General features: G+C 53.6%; 1 protein-coding gene across 3 annotated transcripts in view; it reads left to right on the top strand.

The window, feature by feature from the left end:
• STAG1 (STAG1 cohesin complex component) overlaps positions 1–24003 on the top strand; it is a 331716-nt gene that overhangs the window by 289044 nt on the left and 18669 nt on the right. The window lies entirely within an intron of this gene.

A 24003-nucleotide genomic window follows, 5' to 3' on the forward strand; every position in this document is an offset into this window, starting at 1 on the left:
GTGTCACAAACAGGCCGCGCACATTCCAGACTTGCTGGGTGTGCTAGTGCGCCGGGGACAGTAGCGCTGCGCGCTGGGGTTACAGTCACTACAGTTTTTCTGAGTGACTTTATGTGTTGGGGACTGCCGCGCCGGCCGCCCCTGGAGCGGCGGCGCGGCTGCGACTTGTAGTGCGCCGGGGACTTAGCGCCGACCGTGCTTTTACGACGGCGTCGCTTATAAATTTAGTCCCCGGCTTCTGCGGCCTAGCTCCGCTTCGTTCCCGCCCCCACCCTGTCAATCAGGGCAAGGGAGAGACGCTGTACGATTAATCAGCGCCGAGGGCTGGAGCTTATTTACATGCTCCAGCCCTCTCACTGAGCACAGTGGGACGCAGGTTTCCCGCTCTTTGTCTGCACACGCCCAGGGCCCGCCCCTCTCCATAGGACGCCGGCAGCCATTCCTACATGCAGTCTGGCTGGAGAACGGACACAGGCTCTGGGAGACCCAGACAAGGGATTTCTGGCGACCACACACCCGCGTTAAGCGGGCGGTAAGCAGCACTTTAGTGCTGGCCCCACTAGTGCCACAGTGTTATTTTGGTGTACCTTTTTTCTCTATACCATATATATATGTATATATATATTGCACTGTAAGGTCGCTTCTTGGCTGTATACCCTATCTTGCTCTGAGGAGACGACAACATGTCATCCGCAAAACGCAAGGGTGCCAAGACACAGGCTGTAAGCGCTGCTTGTGCCGCTTGTGGGGCTGATCTACCGGCAGGTTACAATGACCCCCATTGTGTGCAATGTTCGGTCCCTGTGCCACTTCGTCAGCCGGAGTCTATGGTGGTAGTGGCCCAGGCAGAGTCGCCGGTGAACCCTGTCCCGGTGACGGGGACAGAGTTTGTAGTTTTTGCTGACAAGATGTCTGTCACTATGACAAAAATCCTAGAGACCTTGCAGGCCAGGCCAGTTACTCAGACCATGGACACTGCTGCGGCAACGTTCCCCGGTCCCCCTCAGTTGGAGTTAATCCGTGCTTCAAGGGGGTCCCAGGCATCTCAGCCTGACGGCTCTGATTCAGATGACAGTCCCAGGCAGCCTAAGCGTGCTCGCTGGGAGAGACCCTCCACGTCATCACGCGGATCAGGGTCTCAGCGAGAAGAGTCTCTACATGATGAGACAGAGGAGGGTGATCAGGAGTCTAATCCTGAAACCGCTCTCAATCTGGATACGCCTGATGGTGACGCCATGGTAAATGACCTTATAGGGGCCATCAATATTCTATTGGAAATTTCTCCCCCTGCCCCTTCTGCAGAGGAGGCAGCTGCACAGCAGGAGAAGTTCCATTTCAGGTATCCCAAGCGTAAACTGAGTACTTTTCTGGACCACGCTGACTTCAGAGAATCAGTCCAGAAACACCATGCTTACCCAGACAAGCGTTTCTCCAAACGTCTTAAGGATACACGTTATCCCTTTCCCCCTGACGTGGTCAAACGCTGGACCCAGTGTCCAAAGGTGGACCCCCCAATCTCCAGGCTTGCGGCTAGATCCATAGTTGCAGTGGAGGATGGGGCTTCACTTAAAGATGCCAATGACAGACAGATGGACCTTTTGGTTAAAGTCTGTCTATGAAGCTATCGGCGCGTCGTTTGCTACAGCATTCGCGGCCGTGTGGGCACTCCAAGCTATTTCAGCTGGTCTGGCACAGGTGGACTCTATCATACGTCCAGCAGTGCCGCGAGTAGCGTCCCTAACCTCGCAAATGTCTGCGTTTGCGACTTACGCTATCAACGCTGTCCTGGACTCTACAAGCCGTACCTCAATGGCGTCTGCCAACTCTGTGGTCTTGCGCAGAGCCTTGTGGTTAAAGGAATGGAAAGCGGATTCTGCTTCCAAAAAATGTTTAACCAGCTTGCCACTATCTGTAGATAGACTGTTTGGTGAACAATTGGCTGAAATCATTAAGCAATCCAAGGGTAAAGACTCCTCCTTACCCCAGCCCAGATCAAGCAAACCTCAACAGAGGAAGTGGCAGTCGAGGTTTCGGTCCTTTCGAGGCTCCGGCAAGACCCAATTCTCCTCGTCCAAAGGGACTCAGAAGGAGCAAGGGAGCTCAGATTCCTGGCGGGCTCACTCACGCCCCAAGAAAGCAACCGGAGGAACCGCTTCCAAGGCGGCTGCCTCATGACTTTCGGCCTCATCCCTCCGCATCCTCGGTCGGTGGCAGGCTCTCCCGCTTTTGCGACATTTGGCTGCCACAGGTCAAAGACCGGTGGGTAACAGACATTTTGTCTCACGGGTACAGGATAGAATTCAGTTCTCGTCCTCCGCCTCGGTTCTTCAGAACCTCCCCACATCCCGACCGAGCAGATGCCCTTCTGCAGGCGGTGTGCTCACTAAAAGCAGAAGGAGTGGTGATCCCTGTTCCTCTGCAGGAACAAGGGCAAGGTTTTTACTCCAATCTCTTTGTGGTTCCAAAAAAGGACGGCTCGTTTCGTCCTGTTCTGGACCTAAAGCTGCTCAACAAGCATGTGAACGCCAGGCGGTTCCGGATGGAATCCCTCCGCTCCGTCATTGCCTCAATGTCTCAAGGAGATTTCCTTGCATCAATAGACATCAAAGATGCTTATCTCCACGTGCCGATTGCTACAGAGCACCAACGTTTTCTACGTTTCGTGATAGGAGACGACCATCTCCAGTTCGTAGCTCTGCCATTTGGTCTGGCGACAGCCCCACGGGTTTTCACCAAGGTCATGGCGGCAGTGGTAGCAGTCTTGCATTCTCAGGGACATTCGGTGATCCCTTACTTAGACGATCTACTTGTCAAAGCACCCTCTCAAGAGGCATGCCAACACAGCCTGAATGTTGCGCTGGAGGCTCTCCAGACTTTCGGGTGGATCATCAACTTTTCAAAGTCAAACCTGGCACCGACTCAATCACTAACGTATCTTGGCATGGAGTTTCATACTCTCTCAGCGATAGTGAAGCTTCCGCTGGACAAGCAGCGGTCACTACAGACAGGGGTGCAGTCTCTCCTTCAGGGTCAGTCGCACCCCTTAAGGCGCCTCATGCACTTCCTAGGGAAGATGGTGGCAGCAATGGAGGCAGTCCCGTTCGCGCAGTTTCATCTGCGCCCACTTCAATGGGACATTCTCCGCCAATGGGACGGGAAGACAACTTCCCTAGACAGGAAAGTCTCCCTTTCTCAGACGGCCAAGGACTCTCTGCAATGGTGGCTTCTTCCCACCTCATTATCACAGGGAAGATCATTCCTGCCCCCATCCTGGGCAGTGGTCACGACAGACGCGAGTCTGTCAGGGTGGGGAGCAGTTTTTCTCCACCACAGGGCTCAAGGGACGTGGACTCAGCAGGAGTCCACCCTTCAGATCAATGTTCTGGAAATCAGGGCAGTGTATCTTGCCCTATTAGCCTTCCAGCAGTGGCTGGAAGGAAAGCAGATCCGAATTCAGTCGGACAACTCCACAGCGGTGGCATACATCAACCACCAAGGAGGGACACGCAGTCGGCAAGCCTTCCAGGAAGTCAGGCGGATTCTGATGTGGGTGGAGGAAAGAGCATCCACCATATCAGCAGTTCACATCCCGGGCGTAGAAAACTGGGAAGCAGACTTCCTCAGTCGCCAGGGCATGGACGCAGGGGAATGGTCCCTTCACCCGGACGTGTTTCAGGAAATCTGCCGCCGCTGGGGGGTGCCGGACGTCGACCTAATGGCGTCTCGGCACAACAACAAGGTCCCGACCTTCATAGCGCGGTCTCGCGATCAAAGAGCTCTGGCGGCAGACGCCTTAGTGCAAGATTGGTCGCAGTTCCGGCTCCCTTATGTGTTTCCACCTCTGGCACTCTTGCCCAGAGTGTTACGCAAGATCAGATCCGATTGCGGCCGCGTCATACTCGTCGCCCCAGACTGGCCGAGGAGGTCGTGGTACCCGGATCTGTGGCATCTCACGGTCGGCCAACCGTGGGCACTACCAGACCGTCCAGACTTACTGTCCCAAGGGCCGTTTTTCCATCGGAATTCTGCGGCCCTGAACCTGACTGTGTGGCCATTGAGTCCTGGATCCTAGCGTCTTCAGGATTACCCCAAGGGGTCGTGGCCACCATGAGACAGGCTAGGAAGTCCACTTCTACTAAGATCTACCACAGAACGTGGAAGATTTTCTTATCCTGGTGCTCTGCACAAGGAGTATCCCCCTGGCCATTCGCGTTACCTGTCTTTCTTTCCTTCCTGCAATCTGGGTTGGAAAAGGGCTTGTCGCTCGGCTCCCTTAAAGGGCAAGTCTCGGCACTATCCGTGTTTTTTCAGAAGCGTCTAGCACGACTTTCTCAGGTGCGCACGTTCCTGCAGGGGGTTTGTCATATCGTACCTCCGTACAGGCGGCCGTTAGATCCGTGGGATCTAAACAAGGTCCTTGTTGCTCTCCAGAAGCCGCCCTTCGAGCCTCTGAGGGATGTGTCACTTTCTCGACTCTCACAGAAAGTGGCCTTTCTGGTAGCGGTCACGTCTCTTCGGAGAGTGTCTGAACTAGCAGCGCTGTCATCCAAAGCTCCTTTCCTGGTGTTCCACCAGGACAAGGTAGTGCTGCGCCCCACTCAGGAGTTTCTCCCTAAGGTGGTATCCTCTTTTCATCTTAATCAGGATATCTCCTTGCCTTCCTTTTATCCGCATGCAGTTCATCGGTATGAAAAGGATTTACATTTGTTGGATCTGGTGAGAGCACTCAGAATCTACATTTCCCGCACGGCGCCCCTGCGCCGCTCGGATGCACTCTTTGTCCTTGTCGCTGGTAAGCGCAAAGGGTCGCAGGCTTCCAAGGCCACCCTGGCTCGATGGATCAAAGAACCAATTCTTGAAGCCTACCGTTCTGCTGGGCTTCCGGTTCCATCAGGGCTGAAGGCCCATTCTACCAGAGCCGTGGGTGCGTCCTGGGCATTACGACACCAGGCTACGGCTCAACAGGTGTGCCAGGCAGCTACCTGGTCGAGTCTGCACACTTTCACCAAACATTATCAGGTGCATACCTATGCTTCGGCGGACGCCAGCCTAGGTAGAAGAGTCCTGCAGGCGGCAGTTGCCTCCCCGTAGGGGAGGGCTGTCTTTGCAGCTCTAACATGAGGTATTTCTTTACCCACCCAGGGACAGCTTTTGGACGTCCCAATCGTCTGGGTCTCCCAATGGAGCGCCGAAGAAGAAGGGAATTTTGTTACTTACCGTAAATTCCTTTTCTTCTAGCTCCTATTGGGAGACCCAGCACCCGCCCTGTTGTCCTTCGGGATTTTTGGTTGTTTTTCGGGTACACATGTTGTTCATGTTGAATGGTTTTCAGTTCTCCGATGTTACTTCGGAGTGAATTTGTTTAAACCAGTTATTGGCTTTCCTCCTTCTTGCTTTTGCACTAAAACTGGTGAGCCAGTGATCCCACTGGGGGTGTATAGCCAGAAGGGGAGGGGCCTTACACTTTTTAGTGTAATGCTTTGTGTGGCCTCCGGAGGCAGTACTATACACCCCAATCGTCTGGGTCTCCCAATAGGAGCTAGAAGAAAAGGAATTTACGGTAATTAACAAAATTCCCTTCTTCCAGGGGTCCCTTGTACTTTATATATTGGGGAGAGTGTGTTATATGACTGTGTTAACATTTCCGGCCGGTTCTCCAGTTTTCACTGGAGAACCGCGCCGATGGTGCCTGCACGCTGGCCGCATGTTTAAATCTAGGCCCCGGCTTCGCCTGAGGCCTAGTTTCGATTTCACTGCCCCTGCATGTCAGTCATGCAGAGGGACAGTGCGGCTCCGCCAAGCGGCTGTTCAGCACAGGGAACGGACACTCCTCACTGAGGAAAGATTCCCTCCCCTGTATACCTCTTTTGCCCGCTCTCAGAGTTCGCCCCGCCCCCTCTCCTCGCTCCGGTTGCCATTTTATCAGCGTTCTCAATGTCTGCATAACCACATTGTGACAAATGGGGGCCTGGGCTGGGGGATTGGAGGGCACAGAGATGTATGTTAAACGGTCTGGCAAGCCACAACCTCCGGTTGTGCAGCTGCTTATATACTCTGTTTATATACTCTGCTGGGGGTCATTCTGGACAGAGCCCCCACTTCTGCAGCATGTCTCACATCAGAGCAAGGCTGTTCTTAATATGCACTGCATGTAGACTCGTACTGCCTGTACCGAGCACATAAACACAGTGGTCCCTCAGCCTGGAGGCTCATCAGTGGTCCCTCCAGCTGCTCCGGCTCCGGTGGCTGAACCCCCGGTTTGGGTAGAATCCGCTCTTTCCAGGGGACAGCTATCCCGGACTCTGCTGAGCATGCATCAGCCCCCTTCTCAGGGCGCTTCTGCTGCTACGGCTCGCTCAGCAAAGCTCACAGAGGACTCTTCATCTGGTCTCAGACCCCGTCCTCCTAAAATGGAGACGCTGGGTCCCCTGTCCTTCCCCGTCCCGCAGCTCTGATTCACGAGCTGACTCGCAGGACGAGGAGGATGTCTTTACTAGGGGCTCGGACGCTACTTCATGTACCATTGATCTGTCCGAAGGTGACGCAGATGCTAATGATTTGATTGCGTCCATTATATTTGTACTGGACCTCAATCCGCCTGTATCAGGGGAGCATCCCCCTCTGGCAGAAAGGCATCAGTATACCTTAAGAGAACAAGGAGTGTGTTCCTTAACCACTCCAGTTTTCAGCCCACTGTGACCAAGCCCAGAGCCTGTCCTGACAGACGCTCCCAAAGCGTGGTTCTGATGACTGTTTCCCCCTTCCACCAGAGGTGGTCAAGGAGTGGGCTCATTCACCAAGGGTGGACCCTCCGGTGTCTAGACTTTCAGCCCGGACAGTTGTATCAGTGGCTGACGGCACCTCTTTAAGGATCCCACTGTCTGCCAGGTTGACCTTCTGGCCAAATCTATATATGAGGCGGCAGGGGCCTCGTTCTCCCCATCTTTTGCAGCAGTGCGGGCTCTCAAAGCCATCTCTGCTTCTCTGGAGCAGATGCATTCCCTCACCAGGGACTTTATGCCCGAAATGGTTGCCTTAACTTCCAGGCTTCAGTCTTTTCATCCTATGCCATGTCTGCCATGCTGGAGACGGCCACCGCACTGCGGTGGCCTCGGCTACTTCCCTCGCTATCCGCAGGCTCCTGTGGCTTCGAGAGTGGAAGGCAGATGCTTCTTAAGAAGTCCCTTTTGCTGGGACCAGTCTATTCGGTGAACAACTGGATGAAATTATTAAGGAAGCTTTTGGCAGGAAGAGTACTTCCATGCCACAAACCCAGGAAACCTGTCCAGGGCAGGAACCAGTCGAGGTTTCGTTCCTTTCGTTCCTCTAACTGGTCGTCCTCTAAGCCCTCGGCCTCGTCCACTAACTCAGCCAAGGTCCGTAAACCAACTGGCGCATGAAGCCGCGTCCTCAGAAGTCCGCAGGAGCTGCTGCCACCATGGCAGCCTCCTCTTGATTATCTGGCCGCGCCAGCAACGTCCTTGGTCGGTGGCAGGCTCTCCCACTTGGGCGACGTGTGGTTTCAACACGTCTTCGATCAGTGGGTGTGGGTTACCATCTCCCACGGCTGCAGAATAGAATTCTATCCAGCCCACCAAACAGAGGGTCGTGGCATTCTTGCAGGCCTGTGGAGTAATTGTACCAGTTCCCGACTGGGAACGGTCCTGAGATTTCTACTCAAATCTCTTCCTAGTCCCCGAAGAGGACGGTGCCTTCCGACCTGGATCTCAAGCTTCTCAACAAGCATGTTCAGGTGCGGCATTTTTGCATGGAATCTCTGCGATCAGTCAATGACCCAAGGAGATTTCTTAGCATCCATTGACATCAGAGATGTCTATCTGCATGTGCCAATCGCAGTTTCACACCAGCGTTGGCTACGTTTTGTAATCGGAGAGGAGCATTTCCAATTCGTGGCTCTCCCCTTCGGGTTAGCCACGGCCCTTTGTGTATTCGCCAAGGTCATGGCAGCAGTGGTTGCGGTTCTGCACCTCCAGGGGTTGGCAGTGATTCCTTACCTGGACGACCTTCTAGTCAGGGCTTCATCCAGTGCAGACTGTCAGCGGAGTGTCTCGCTCACTCTCGCCACGCTTGCAAGTCCACTCTGACCCCGACCCAGGAACTTGCGTACCTAGGGATGCAATTCAAGACTCTGCTGGCACTTGTGAAGCTGCCCTTAGTCAAACAGCAGTCCCTTCATCTGGCGGTTCGCTCTCTGCTGAGGCTCCGCCGGCATTCCATCAGGCACCTCATGCAGGTGCTGGGTCAGACGGTGGCGTCAATGGAAGCGGTTCCCTTTGCCCAGTTCCATCTGCGTCCCCTGCAGCTGGACATCCTCCGCTGTTGGGACAAGCGGACCTCTTCCTTGCACAGGCTGGTGGCTCTGTCGCCACAGACCAGGAGCTCTTTAGTGGTGGCTTCGGCCCCTCTCCCTGTCCCAGGGACGCTCTTTTCTGGCCCCGTCATGGGTGATTCTCACCACGGATGCCAGTCTATCCGGCTGGGGAGCAGTGCTTCTCCACCACCGAGCACAGGGCACTTGAACTCCGTCCGAATCAGCCCTCTCGATCAATGTGCTGGAAATCAGAGCTGTGCTCCTAGCTCTAGTAGCTTTTCACCACCTGTCGGCGGGCAAGCACATTCGAGTCCAGTCAGACAACGCGACAGCAGTTGCCTACATCAATCACCAGGGCGGGACGCGCAGCGCCTAGCCCTGTTGGAAATTCAACGCATCAGTGGACGGAAGACTCCAAGTCCACCATATCCGCACCCAGGCGTAGAAAACTGGGAGGCAGATTATCTCAGCCGTCAAACCGTGGACAGCGGCGAATGGGCCCTGCATCCGGCAGTGTTCCGGTCAATCTGCCGCAGGTGGGGCACGCCGGAAGTGGATCTAATGGCATCCCGGCACAACAAGGTCCCGGTTTACGTGGCTCGCTCCCACGATACTCATGCCTTGGCGGCGGACGTGCTGGTTCAGGATTGGTCCCAGTTCCGTCTGGCCTACGTGTTTCCCCCTCTAGCTCTCTTGCCCAGAGTCCTGCGCAAGATCTGAATGGAGGGCCGTCGGGTCGTACTCATCGCCCCAGACTGGCCCAGGCGAGCTTGGTTCCCAGACCTGCTCCGTCTGTCCGTAGAGGTGCCGTGGCATCTTCCGGACCGCCCAGACCTTCTCTCACAGGGTCCGTTTTCCGCCAGAATTCTGCGGCTCTCAGATTGACGGCGTGGCTCTTGAGCCTTGGATCCTTACGGCTTCAGGCATTCCTTCCGAGGTCATCTCCACTATGACTCAGGCTCGGAAGTCTTCCTCGGCCAGGATTTACCACAGGACTTGGAGAATTTTCCTGTCCTGGTGTCGCTCTTCCGGCCATGCTCCTTGGCCGTTTTTTCCTTGCCGACCATCCTGTCCTTTCTACAGTCCGGTCTGCAGCTAGGACTGTCCCTCAATTCCCTCACGAGACAGGTCTCGGCTCTATCAGTGTTGTTCCAGCTGCGTATCGCCCGACTGGCCCAGGTGCGCACCTTCATGCAGGGCGCGTCTCACATCATTCCGCCTTACCGGCGGCCTCTGGATCCCTGGGACCTTAATCTGGTCCTCACGGCCTTACAGAAACCCCCCTTTGAGCCTCTTAGGGAGGTTTCGTTGTTTCGTCTTTCACAGAAGGTGGTCTTTCTGGTGGCCATAACTTCTCTCAGGAGAGTCTCTGATTTGACTGTGCTCTCTTCGGAGTCACCCTTTTTGGTTTTTTCACCAAGACAAGGTGGTTCTCCGTCCGACTCCGGGCTTTCTCCCTAAGCTGGTGTCTCCTTTCCACCTTAACCAGGACATTTCATTGCCTTCCCTTTGTCCGGCCCCTGTGCATCGCTTTGAGAAAGCGTTGCATACTTTGGATTTGGTGCGGGCGCTCCGGATCTATGTGTCACGCACCGCCGCTCTCAGGCGGTGCACCTCTTTTTGTGCTAACCACGGGTCAGCGCAAGGGTCTCTCGGCTTCTAAACCAACCTTAGCTCGTTGGATTAGGTCGGCCATATCCGATGCCTACCAATGTTCTCAGGTGCTCCCACCGCCAGGGATTAAGGCGCATTCGACCAGAGCTGTCGGTGCCTCCTGGGCTTTCAGGCACCAGACTACGGCTCAGCAGGTTTGTCAGGCTGCCACTTGGTCTAGTCTGCACACCTTTTCGAAGCACTACCTAGTGCATGCTCATGCTTCGGCAGATGCGAGCTTGGGCAGACGCATCCGTCAGGCGGCTGTCGCCCATTTGTGAAGTTAGGTTTTACCTACTTCTCAGTTCTTTTTATTTCCCACCCATGGACTGCTTTGAGACGTCCCATGGTCTGGGTCTCCCATAAGGAACGATGAAGAAAAAGAGAATTTTGTTACTTACCGTAAATTCTTTTTCTTATAGTTCCGACATGGGAGACCCAGCACCCTCCCTGTTGCCTGTTGGCAGTTTCTTGTTCCGTGTGTTTTCACCGGCTGTTGTTGTAGACAGAGGTTCCGGTTATTCCGGGTTTTACTCTATCTCTACTTATGGGTGGATGTCCTCCTTCAGCTTTTGCACTAAACTGGTTAGATTTGTCATCCAGGGGGTGTATATGCTCGGAGGGAGGAGCTACACTTTTAGTGTAGTACTTTGTGTGTCCTCCGGAGGCAGAAGCTATACACCCATGGTCTGCGTCTCCCATGTCGGAACTATAAGAAAAAGAATTTACGGTAAGTAACAAAATTCTCTTTATTATTGATACAAAAATTCATTGTTTATTTACTTTTTATTTTATTCTTTCTTTGTCGCTCCATTGGGAGACCCAGACAATTGGGTGTATAGCTATGCCTCCGGAGGCCACACAAAGTATTACACTAAAAGTGTAAAGCCCCTCCCCTTCTGCCTATACACCCCCCGTGCCTCACGGGCTCCTCAGTTTTTATGCTTTGTGCGAAGGAGGCAGACATCCACGCATAGCTCCACAGCTTGGTCAGCAGCAGCTGCTGACTAGGTCGGATGGAAGAAAAGAGGGCCCATAACAGGGCCCCCAGCATGCTCCCTTCTCACCCCACTTAGTCGGCGGTGTTGTTAAGGTTGAGGTACCCATTGCGGGTACACAGGCAGGAGCCACATGCTGTTTTCCTTCCCCATCCCTTAATGGGCCCTGGGTGAAGTGGGATCCGGATCGGTCTCCAGGCACTGGGACCGTGCTCCCTCCGCAGCCCCTGGGAATCTGCTGGATAGGAGCTGGGTATCGTCAGGGACAAGGCCCTGCTACTATGAGGTACTCTGTGTCCCCGTGGGGACCGCGCATGGAGCGCTTGTGCCATACACATTACAGCACTGATGGGTGTGTTAGTGCGCCGGGGACTACCGCGCATGGAGCGCTTGTGCCATACACATTGCAGCACTGCTGGGTGTGTTAGTGCGCCGGGGACTACCGCGCATGGAGCGCTTGTGCCATACACACCGCAGCACTGCTGGGTGTGTTAGTGCGCCGGGGACTACCGCGCGGCCGCGCTTATTGCCGGCCGCGCTTATAACTTTAGTCCCCGGCTTCTGCGGCCTAGTGTCGTATATTCCCGCCCACAGGCCTGCCAGTCAGGGGAAGGGCGGGATGCTGCACAAATCGTCAGCACCGAGGGCTGGAGCATACATTAGTATCCTCCTCACTCAGTACACTGGGGCACTAGATTCCCGCACTTTTCTTGGGCACGCCCACGGTCCCCTCCTCCCCACAGAACGCCGGCATTCATTCCTGTCAGCGATTCAGACGCTGGAGAGGAGAGACAACACAGGGAGACCCAGGCAGGGAATCTGGTGATCACACAACCGCTCTGAGCGGTCGGTAAGCAGCACCTGTGGTGCTGGCCCCACTGAGTGCCGAAGTGTATATATATATATATATATATATAGGCTTATAGGCTATACATTTGCACTGTACGGTCGCTCTGTTGATTTTTGGCTATATACCCTCCTGGTTGTTCTCAAGGGAGACAACATGTCATCCGCAAAAAGCAAGGGTGCCAAAGCACAGGCGTACTTTGCAACTTGTACCTCTTGTACAGCTGTACTACCGGCAGGTTCCACTGACCCTCATTGTGTGCAATGCTCGGCCCCTGTGGCACTTACTCAGCCGGAGCCTCTGCGACTGGTGGCCCAGGTGGAACCACCTGCTACCACTGTCCAGGTGACAGGGACGGAGTTTGCAGCCTTTGCTGACAAACTGTCTGAGAGTATGGATAAATGGTCTGCTAAAATACTGGAAGCATTGCAGTCCAGACCGGTGATTCAGGCCCCGGGCACTGTCCAATCCTTGACCCCTGGTCCCCCTCAATTGGAACAGCAAAGTGCCCCTGGGGTAACCCATAGGTCCCAGGGTGAGGTCTCTGACACGGACCGCAGTCCCAGGCCGCCCAAGCGGGGTCGCTGGGAAATTCCCTCCACTTCCTCACACTGTTCAGGGTCCCAGCAGGGGGACTCTCTGGAGGATGAAGCGGAGGTATCAGATCAGGATTCTGATCCTGAAGCCGCTCTCAACCTAGATACACCTGAAGGTGACGCAGTAGTGAATGACCTTATAGCGACCATCAATCAGGTGTTGGATATTTCTCCCCCAGCTCCTCCAATTGAGGAGTCTGCTTCTCAGGAGAAATTCCGTTTCAGGTTTCCCAAGCGTACATTAAATATGTTCCTGGATCACTCTGACTTCAGAGAGGCAATCCAGAAAAACCAAGACTGTCCAGACAAGCGTTTTTCCAAGCGCCTTAAGGACACACGTTATCCCTTCCCCCCCGAGGTTGTCAAGGGCTGGACTCAGTGTCCTAAGGTGGATCCTCCAATCTCCAGACTGGCGGCTAGATCCATAGTTGCAGTGGAAGATGGGGCTTCACTCAAAGATGCCACTGACAGACAGATGGAACTATGGTTGAAATCCATCTATGAAGCTATCGGCGCGTCTTTTGCTCCAGCATTCGCAGCCGTATGGGCACTCCAAGCTATCTCAGCTTGTCAGGCGCAGATTAATTCAGTAACACGTACATCTGCCCCGCAAGTGGTGTCCTTAACCACTCAGGCGTCGGCGTTTGCGTCCTACGCCATTAATGCTATCCTGGACTCGGCGAGCCGTACGATGGCATCCGCCAATTCGGTGGTACTCCGCAGGGCCATGTGGCTACGTGAATGGAAGGCAGACTCTGCTTCCAAAAAGTTCTTAACCGGTTTGCCATTGTCTGGCGACCGCTTGTTTGGTGAGCGATTGGATGAAATCATTAAACAATCCAAGGGAAAGGATTCATCCTTACCCCAGTCCAAACCAAACAGACCTCAACCACGGAAGGTACAATCGAGGTTTCGGTCCTTTCGGACCGCGGGCAGGTCTCAATTTTCCTCGTCCAAAAGGCCTCAGAAAGGTCAGGGGAACTCCGATGCATGGCGGTCTAAGTCACGTCCTAAAAAGACCACCGGAGGAACCGCTCCCAAAGCGGCCTCCTCATGACTTTCGGCCTCCTCAACCCGCATCCTCGGTCGGTGGCAGGCTCTCCCGCTTTTGCGACGCCTGGCTGCCACAAGTAAAAGACCGATGGGTGAGAGACATTCTATCTCAAGGTTACAGGATAGAGTTCAGCTCTCGTCCTCCGACTCGTTTCTTCAGAACATCTCCGCCCCCCGACAGAGCCGAGGCTCTTCTGCAGGCGGTAGGCACTCTGAAGGCGGAAGGAGTGGTGATCCCTGTTCCTCTTCAGCAACGGGGTCACGGTTTTTACTCCAACTTGTTCGTGGTGCCAAAAAAGGAAGGATCCTTCCGTCCCGTTCTGGACCTAAAACTGCTCAACAAGCATGTGAAAACCAGGCGGTTCCGGATGGAATCGCTCCGCTCCGTCATTGCCTCAATGTCCCAAGGAGATTTCCTGGCATCAATCGATGCTTATCTCCACGTACCGATTGCACCAGAGCATCAGCGCTTCCTGCGTTTCGCCATAGGGGACGAACACCTTCAGTTCGTGGCACTGCCTTTCGGCCTGGCAACAGCCCCACGGGTCTTCACCAAGGTCATGGCAACAGTGGTGGCAATCCTACACTCTCAGGGACACTCGGTGATCCCTTACTTAGACGATCTACTTGTCAATGCACCCTCTCTAGGGGCATGCCAACACAGCCTGAATATTGCTCTGGAAACTCTCCAGGGTTTCGGGTGGATCATCAATTTTCCAAAGTCAAATCTGACACCGGCCCAATCACTGACATATCTTGGCATGGAGTTTCATACTCTCTCAGCGATAGTGAAGCTTCCGCTGAACAAACAGCGTTCACTACAGACAGGGGTGCAATCTCTCCTTCAAGGTCAGTCACACCCCCTGAGGCGCCTCATGCACTTCCTAGGGAAGATGGTGGCAGCAATGGAGGCAGTTCCTTTTGCGCAGTTTCATCTGCGCCCACTTTAATGGGACATTCTGCGCAAATGGGACAGGAAGTCGACGTCCCTCGACAGGAACGTCTCCCTTTCTCGGGCAGCCAAAGCTTCCCTTCAGTGGTGGCTTCTCCCCACTTCTCTGTCGAAGGGGAAATCCTTCCTGCCCCCATCCTGGGCGGTGGTCACGACAGACGCGAGCCTGTCAGGGTGGGGAGCGGTCTTTCTCCACCACAGGGCTCAGGGTACTTGGACTCAGACAGAGTCCTCCCTTCAGATCAATGTTCTGGAGATAAGGGCAGTGTATCTTGCCCTAAAGGCGTTCCAGCCGTGGCTGGAAGGCAAACAGATCCGAATTCAGTCGGACAACTCCACAGCGGTGGCATACATCAACCACCAAGGCGGGACACGCAGTCGGCAAGCCTTCCAGGAAGTCCGGCGGATTCTGCTGTGGGTGGAAGCCACAGCCTCCACCATATCCGCAGTTCACATCCCGGGCGTAGAAAACTGGGAAGCAGACTTTCTCAGTCGCCAGGGCATGGACGCAGGGGAATGGTCCCTTCACCCGGACGTGTTTCAGGAGATCTGTTGCCGCTGGGGCATGCCGGACGTCGACCTAATGGCGTCCCGGCACAACAACAAGGTCCCGACATTCATGGCACGGTCTCAAGATCACAGAGCTCTGGCGGCAGACGCCTTAGTTCAGGATTGGTCGCAGTTTCAACTCCCTTATGTGCTCCCTCCTCTGGCACTGTTGCCCAGAGTGTTACGCAAGATCAGGGCCGACTGCCGCCGCGCCATCCTCATCGCTCCAGACTGGCCGAGGAGGTCGTGGTACCCGGATCTGTGGCATCTCACGGTCGGCCAACCGTGGGCACTACCAGACCGACCAGACTTGCTGTCTCAAGGGCCGTTTTTCCATCTGAATTCTGCGGCCCTCAACCTGACTGTGTGGCCATTGAGTCCTGGATCCTAGCGTCTTCAGGATTATCTCAAGAGGTCATTGCCACTATGAGACAGGCTAGGAAACCAGCATCCGCCAAGATCTACCACAGGACGTGGAAAATATTCCTGTCGTGGTGCTCTGCTCAGGGTTTTTCTCCCTGGCCATTTACCTTGCCCACTTTTCTGTCCTTCCTTCAATCCGGATTGGAAAAGGGTTTGTCGCTCGGCTCCCTTAAGGGACAAGTCTCTGCGCTCTCTGTGTTTTTTCAGAGGCGCCTAGCCAGACTTCCACAGGTACGCACGTTCCTGCAGGGGGTTTGTCACATCGTCCCTCCTTACAAGCGTCCGTTAGAACCCTGGGATCTGAACAGGGTGCTGATGGTTCTTCAGAAACCACCGTTCGAGCCAATGAGGGATATTTCTCTCGCACGCCTTTCGCAGAAAGTGGTTTTCCTAGTAGCAGTCACTTCACTTCGGAGAGTGTCTGAGCTAGCAGCGTTGTCGTGCAAAGCCCCTTTCCTGGTGTTTCACCAGGACAAGGTGGTTCTGCGTCCGGTTCCGGAATTTCTCCCTAAGGTGGTATCCCCCCTTTCATCTCAATAAGGATATCTCCTTACCCTCTTTTTGTCCTCATCCAGTTCACCAATGTGAAAAGGATTTGCACTTGTTAGATCTGGTGAGAGCACTCAGATTCTACATTTCTCGTACGGCGCCCCTGCGCCGCTCGGATGCACTCTTTGTCCTTGTCGCTTTCCAGCGTAAAGGGACACAAGCTTCCAAATCAACCCTGGCTCGGTGGATCAAGGAACCAATTCTCGAAGCTTATCGTTCCTCGGGGCTTCCGGTTCCCTCAGGGCTGAAGGCCCATTCCAACAGGGCCGTGGGAGCGTCCTGGGCCTTGCGGCACCAGGCTACGGCTCAGCAGGTGTGTCAGGCAGCTACCTGGTCGAGCCTGCACACTTTCACGAAACACTATCAGGTGCATACCTATGCTTCGGCAGATGCCAGCCTAGGTAAGCGAGTCCTTCAGGCGGCGGTTGCCCACCTGTAGGACGGAGCCGTTACGGCTCTATTATGAGGTATTATTTACCCACCCAGGGACTGCTTTTGGACGTCCCAATTGTCTGGGTCTCCCAATGGAGCGACAAAGAAGGGAATTTTGTTTACTTACCGTAAATTCCTTTTCTTCTAGCTCCAATTGGGAGACCCAGCACCCGCCCCTGTTTTTTGTGTACACATGTTGTTCATGTTGAATGGTTTCAGTTCTCCATAATTCCTTCAGATTGAATTTTCTTTAAACCAATTTATAATTTTTTCCTCCTTCTTGCTTTTGCACCAAAACTGAGGAGCCCGTGAGGCACGGGGGGTGTATAGGCAGAAGGGGAGGGGCTTTACACTTTTAGTGTAATACTTTGTGTGGCCTCCGGAGGCATAGCTATACACCCAATTGTCTGGGTCTCCCAATTGGAGCTAGAAGAAAAGGAATTTACGGTAAGTAAACAAAATTCCCTTCATTTTTACTGAAACCCTGGGCGCTCCCATCTTAGATTTGCTGTGAGTAATGACAGTTCCTCACCTCATTTATGGCAGCCCCCTGGGTGTTGGATCTGATAGTCGCTCTCCGACCCCTATACATAACACAGGAGAGCTCCCTGCTGTGTGCTGGACTCGGCCCCTGGGCTGTCCAGATAACAGCAGAGGGAGAACGGCGCCATCTCTGTGGAGCTCACAGCGTATGCTGTGCGCTGCACTTTCCCCATGTCACCCGTTCGGGATGTGTGAGTATCAGCGCCGGGGCCCTGCCGCTACCCTCCTTGTTCCCCCACTGCCTCCGCCACTCAGCCACCCACCATCCCGCTGCTCTCCCTGCCGTAGCTCCCCCCGCTCTTGTGTGCTCACATCGGGCCTCCGCTCCTCTACTCAGCAGAGCGCAGTATACTGAGTGGCACGGAATACAGCGGAATGCGGTATACGCAGGCGGCAGAGCATTGCGGGCATGCTGCAGCATTGCTGCTACTGGGCGTACAGAGCGCTATGTGGGGAGCACTATGCAGCTGTCCTTGGTAACACTTAAGACATAATAATCACTTTGCGGTCACCAACAAAATGGCTCCGCACTGTAATCCTAAACTTCATCTTCCCTTATCTTTTTGGAAACACCCAGATTGGGAGGGGGAGGTGACATCACACACAGGAGAGCAGATTCTGCCCACTTTTACTGCAGCTGTAATGTCAGCTAGTTGTACACTAGGATTTCCGGAGCTGCTCCCCCTAGTGTTTGAGTGGAAATTATCTAACTTTTTAATTTTTTTTTATTTTGCTCAATTAAAAACAATAATATCTAAACAAAACATTAATTGAAATACTATGTCCCAAGAATGACAAAAGTATTTTAGGAGTGATACCTTCATAGGCTAACCAGAAAAATTATATTAGCAAGCTTTCAGAGCACAGAGGCTCCTTCTTCAGGCAAATTACAAATGAATTACTGAGACTAAACACAACATTTAAATTTGTAACATTCATTTAAATGTTGTGATTTGGTCTCAGTAATTCATTTGTAATCTGCCTGAAGAAAAAGCCTCTGTGCTCTGAAAGCTTGCTAATATAATTTTTCTGGTTAGCCTATAAAGGTATCACTCCTAAAATTATTTTGTCATTCTTGGGACATAGCCAGAAAAATCAATTGAAATACTAACACGGTACCACAATATTACCCTGTATTGCACATTGTAAACAAAACATTAAAACGTTAATACTTTACATTTTTTTAGTTATTGAATTTTTTGTTTTGGGGCGACACTTTCCCTTTAACCTCTATCACAATTAGTAGTAAAAATAGAAATCTTGCAATTCTTACACAGGCCACTGGGGATTCTTAGACTCTAATCTTTATTTCAAAAAACATCACACAAAAGTGTAATAATCAGATCTTTTGTATTAAATCGCCTAATGAGTGGGTGCAGAGGTCATTGTGTAGAGGGGGAGTGGGGTCCGTTGTGACCGTGTCTAATGAGCGGGTGCAGAGGTCATTGTGTAGAGGGGGAGTGGGGTCCGTTGTGACTGCGTCTAATGAGCGGGTGCAGGGGTCATTGTGTAGAGGGGGAGTGGGGTCAGCTGTGACAGTATGTGTCATGTAATCCTGCCTCTGCTTAGAAGCTTTGGTGGAAACGCTTCCTGAAAGGACAGGGGTCTATCAATCCAGAATTTAACATTTTTTTATTATTTTAAATGATCTGGAAAATAAACGTTGTCCATATTTTCTACAAACACCTGTTATGTCACATCACTTTCTGATAACTTCCTCTTAGAGATATGTTTTTCTTCAGCGCTCTATTGGGAGACCCAGACGATTGGGGTATAGCTACTGCCCTCTGGAGGCCACACAAAGCACTACATTAAAAGTGCAAGGCCCCTCCCCCTCTGGCTATACCCCCCCGTGGTATCACGGGTTCTCCAGTTTTAGCTTTGTGTGCGAAGGAGGTCAGACATTCCATGCATAGCTCCACAGATTTTAGTCAGCAGTAGCTGCTGACTGTTTCGGATGGAAGAAAAGAGGACACATATAGTGTCCCCAGCATGCTCCCTTCTCACCCCTGGATGGTGTTGTAAGGTTGAGGTACCTATTGCTGGTACAGGGCTGGAGCCTGACATGCTGTTTTCCTTCCACATCCCCTGGTAGGGCTCTGTGGAAGTGGGATCCTGCCGGCCTCTCAGCTCTGATGCCGGGCTCCATCCACAGACCCATTAGAACCTGATGGAGACGGAGCAGGAGTACGATCAGGGACAGGCCCTGCATCATACAGGTACTCCGTGTCCCCGGCAGGCACAGACACACTCCGGGCTGGCTGGGTGTTGTAGTGCGCCGGGGACCGCAACGTGGAGTTGGTGTCCCTACAGATTACTGGGGGACTTTTTTGTGTATGGGAACGCAGCGCCGACCCCCTCTGGACCGGGCGGCGCTGCTGTGACTTGTGGTGCGCCGGGGATCCGCCGTCCGCGCTTTTACGGCGGCGGCGGTTATAAATTTAGTCCCCGGCTTTTTGGGCCTAGGACGCCGGCAGCTCCGATTCGTTCCCGCCCCCACCCTGTCATTCAGGGTAGGGGAGAGACGCTGTTCGCTAGCAGCGACGAGGGCTGGAGCCTGATTTACATGCTCCAGCCCTCTCACTTGGCACAGAGGGAAGCAGGCTTCCCGCTCTTGGCCAGGAACGCCCAGGGCCCGCCCCCCTTCCTCTCTCGAGACGCCGGCAGCCATTACATGCATGCCTGGCTGGAGGAAGGACGCAAGGCTCTGGGAGACCTGGACTAGGGGCTATCTGGCGACCACACACCCGCTTTTTAAGCGGGCGGTAAGCGTTTTTTCTGTGCTGGTCCCTCTAGTGCCTCACTGTGTATCAGTGTACTGGGTACAGATATATAGATATTGTATTTCTTGCACTGTGAGGTGCGCTTCTGGCTGCATATCCCAGATCGCTCTGTGGAAGCAGCAACATGTCATCCTCAAAACGCAAGGCGGCCAAGGCAAAAAGGGCTGTGTATACTGCGTGTGCTGCATGTGGGGCTAATCTACCAGCAGGCTCCGATGACCCCCATTGTGTGCAATGCTCCGACCCGGTGCTGCTTCGCCAGCCGGAGTCAGGAGAGGTAGCGACCCAGGCTGAGACGCTTGTAAGTTCTGCCCCGGTGACAGGGACAGACTTTGCAGTTTTTGCTGATAGTATGTCTGTCTCTATGGCAAAAATACTTGAAACCTTGCAATCTATGCATGGGGCTCAGTCTCTGGGCACGGCGAGGCCTCTGTCCTCAGGTCCCCCTTACTTGGAATGTATCCAGCCCACAGGGGGGTCCCCGGCTTCACAGGCCGAGGATTATGACTCAGATGATGGCCCCAGCCACCCTAAGCGAGCTCGCTGGGAAAGACCCTCGACGTCTTCACACTGCTCAGGGTCTCAGCACAATCAGTCTCCCTGTGATGTGTCTGAAGAGAGTGATCAGGAATCCACTCCTGGAACCCCTCTCAACCTGGATACCCCGGATGGGGATGCCATGGTAAACGACCTTATCTCAGCCATCAATAGGCTGTTGGATATTTCTCCCCCAGCCCCTTCAGCAGAAGAGGCGGCTGCGGAGCAGGAGAAGTTTCGTTTCCTTTATCCCAAGCGTAAATTGAGTGCTTTGTTAGATCACTCTGACTTCAGAGAATCAATCCAGAAGCACGACGCTCACCCAGAAAGGCGTTTCTCTAAACGATCTAAAGATACGCGTTTCCCTTTCCCCCCTGAGGTGGTCAAGCGCTGGACACAGTGTCCAAAGGTAGACCCCCCGATTTCCAAACTTGCAGCTAGATCCATAGTTGCAGTGGAGGATGGCGCTTCACTTAAAGATGCCAATGACAGACAGATGGACCTTTGGTTAAAATCTGTCTATGAAGCTATCGGCGCGTCGTTTGCTCCGGCATTCGCAGCCGTATGGGCACTCCAGGCTATTTCAGCTGGCTTAGCAAAAGTGGATGCTATCATGCATCCAGCAGTGCCGCAAGTGGCGCACCTTACCACGCAGATGTCGGCGTTTGCGTCTTACGCTATCAATGCGGTCCTAGAATCTACCAGTCGCACCTCAATGGCGTCCGCCAATTCGGTAGTTTTGCGCAGAGCCTTGTGGTTAAAGGACTGGAAAGCAGATGCTGGTTCCAAAAAATGTTTAACCAGTTTGCCTTTGTCTAGAGATAGACTGTTTGGCGAGCCATTGGCTGACATCATTAAGCAGTCCAAGGGTAAAGACTCCTCTTTACCACAACCCAGAACATCCAAACCTCAGCAGAAAAAGTGGCAGCAGAGGTTTCAGTCCTTTCGAGGTTCGGGCAAGACACCATTTACCTCGTCCAAAGGGACTCAGAGGACGCAAAGAAACTCAGATTCGTGGCGGACTCACACACGCCCCAAGAAAGCAAATGGAGGTACCGCTTCCAAAGCGGCTACCTCATGACTTCCAGCCCCCCCCCTCCGCATCGCCGGTCGGGGGCAGGCTCTCCCGCTTTTCCGGCATTTGGATGTCACAGGTCAAAGACCGGTGGGTGACGGACATTTTGTCTCGCGGGTACAGAATCGAGTTCAATTCTCGTCCTCCAGCTCGGTTCTTCAGAACCTCCCCACATCCAGACCGAGCAGATGCTCTGCTGCAGGCGGTGGATTCCCTAAAAGCGGAAGGAGTGGTGATCCCAGTCCCTCCTCAGGAACAAGGGCAAGGGTTTTACTCCAATCTCTTTGTGGTTCCAAAAAAGGACGGCTCGTTCCGTCCTGTTCTGGACCTAAAACGGCTCAACAAACATGTGCACGCCAGGAGGTTCCGGATGGAAACCCTCCGCTCTGTCATTGCCTCAATGTCCAGAGGAGACTTCCTTGCCTCAATAGACATCAAAGATGCTTATCTCCACGTGCCAATTGCTACAGAACATCAACGTTTTCTACGTTTTGTGATAGGAGACGACCATTTTCAGTTCGTAGCTCTGCCATTTGGTCTGGCGACAGCCCCACGGGTCTTCACCAAGGTCATGGCGGCGGTGGTAGCAGTCTTACACTCTCAGGGACACTCGGTGATCCCTTACCTAGACGACTTATTGGTCAAAGCTCCCTCTCAGGAGGCATGTCAGCACAGCCTGAATGCTACGCTGGAGACTCTACAGTCTTTCGGATGGATCATCAACTTTCCAAAGTCGATCCTATCACCGACTCAGTCACTAACGTATCTTGGCATGGAGTTTCATACTCTAGCAGCGATAGTGAAGCTGCCGCTGAACAAGCAGCGGTCACTACAGACAGGGGTGCAATCTCTCCTGCAGGGCCAGTTGCATCCCTTGCGGCGTCTCATGCATTTCCTAGGGAAGATGGTGGCAGCCATGGAAGCAGTTCCCTTTGCGCAGTTTCATCTGCGCCCACTTCAATGGGACATTCTCCGCCAATGGGACGGGAAGTCAACGTCCCTGGACAGGAAAGTCTCGCTTTCCCAGACGGCCAAGGACTCTCTACAATGGTGGCTCCTTCCCACCTCATTATCTCAGGGAAGATCCTTCCTGCCCCCATCCTGGGCAGTAGTTACGACAGATGCGAGTCTGTCGGGGTGGGGAGCAGTGTTTCTCCACCACAGGGCTCAGGGGACGTGGACTCCGCAGGAGTCCACCCTTCAGATCAATGTTCTGGAAATCAGAGCAGTGTATCTTGCCCTACTAGCCTTCCAGCAGTGGCTGGAAGGAAAGCAGATCCGAATCCAATCGGACAACTCCACAGCGGTGGCATACATCAACCACCAAGGAGGGACGCGCAGTCGGCAAGCCTTCCAAGAAGTCCGGCGCATTCTAATGTGGGTGGAGGACAGAGCATCCACCATATCCGCGGTTCACATCCCAGGCGTAGAAAACTGGGAAGCAGACTTCCTCAGTCGCCAGGGCATGGACGCAGGGGAATGGTCCCTTCACCCGGACGTGTTTCAGGAAATCTGTCGCCGCTGGGGAGTGCCGGATGTCGACCTAATGGCATCCCGGCACAACAACAAGGTCCCGGCATTCATGGCGAGGTCGCGCGATCAAAGAGCTCTGGCGGCAGACGCCTTGGTTCAAGATTGGTCGCAGTTTCAGCTCCCTTACGTGTTTCCGCCTCTGGCGCTCTTGCCCAGAGTGCTACGCAAGATCAGATCCGAGTGCAGCCGCATCATACTCGTCGCTCCAAACTGGCCGAGGAGGTCGTGGTATCCGGATCTGTGGCATCTCACGATCGGTCGACCGTGGTCACTGCCAGACCGACCAGACTTACTGTCCCAAGGGCCGTTTTTCCATCAGAATTCTGCGGCCCTGAACCTGACTGTGTGGCCATTGAGTCCTGGATCCTAGCATCTGCAGGATTATCTCAAGGAGTGGTTGCCACAATGAGACAAGCTAGAAAGTCGAATTCTGCTAAGATCTACCACAGAACGTGGAAGATTTTCTTATCCTGGTGCTCGGCCCAGGGAGTGTCTCCCTGGCCATTTGCATTACCCAAGTTTCTTTCCTTCCTGCAATCGGGGTTGGAAAAGGGCTTGTCGCTCAGCTCCCTTAAAGGGCAAGTTTCGGCACTATCCGTGTTTTTTCAGAAGCGTCTAGCACGTCTTCCTAAGGTGCGCACGTTCCTGCAGGGGGTCTGTCATATTGTGCCCCCGTACAAGCGACCGTTAGATCCATGGGATCTGAACAGGGTACTAGTTGCTCTCCAGAAGCCGCCCTTCGAGCCTCTGAAGGAAGTTTCCTTTTCTCGGCTGTCGCAGAAAGTGGCGTTTCTTGTTGCGATCACATCGCTTCGGCGAGTGTCTGAGCTGGCAGCTCTGTCATCCAAGGCTCCCTTCCTGGTGTTCCACCAGGACAAGGTTGTGCTGCGCCCCATTCCGGAGTTTCTTCCTAAGGTCGTATCCTCTTTTCATCTTAATCAGGATATTTCCTTGCCTTCTTTTTGCCCTCATCCGGTTCACCGGTATGAAAAGGACTTACGTTTGCTAGATCTGGTGAGAGCACTCAGAATCTACATTTCCCGCACGGCGCCCATACGCCGTTCCGATGCACTTTTTGTCCTTGTCGCTGGTCCGCGCAAGGGGTTGCAGGCTTCTAAAGCCACCCTGGCTCGATGGATCAAAGAACC

Source organism: Anomaloglossus baeobatrachus, chromosome 3 (assembly GCF_048569485.1).
Source record: "Anomaloglossus baeobatrachus isolate aAnoBae1 chromosome 3, aAnoBae1.hap1, whole genome shotgun sequence".
Lineage (NCBI taxonomy): Eukaryota > Metazoa > Chordata > Amphibia > Anura > Aromobatidae > Anomaloglossus > Anomaloglossus baeobatrachus.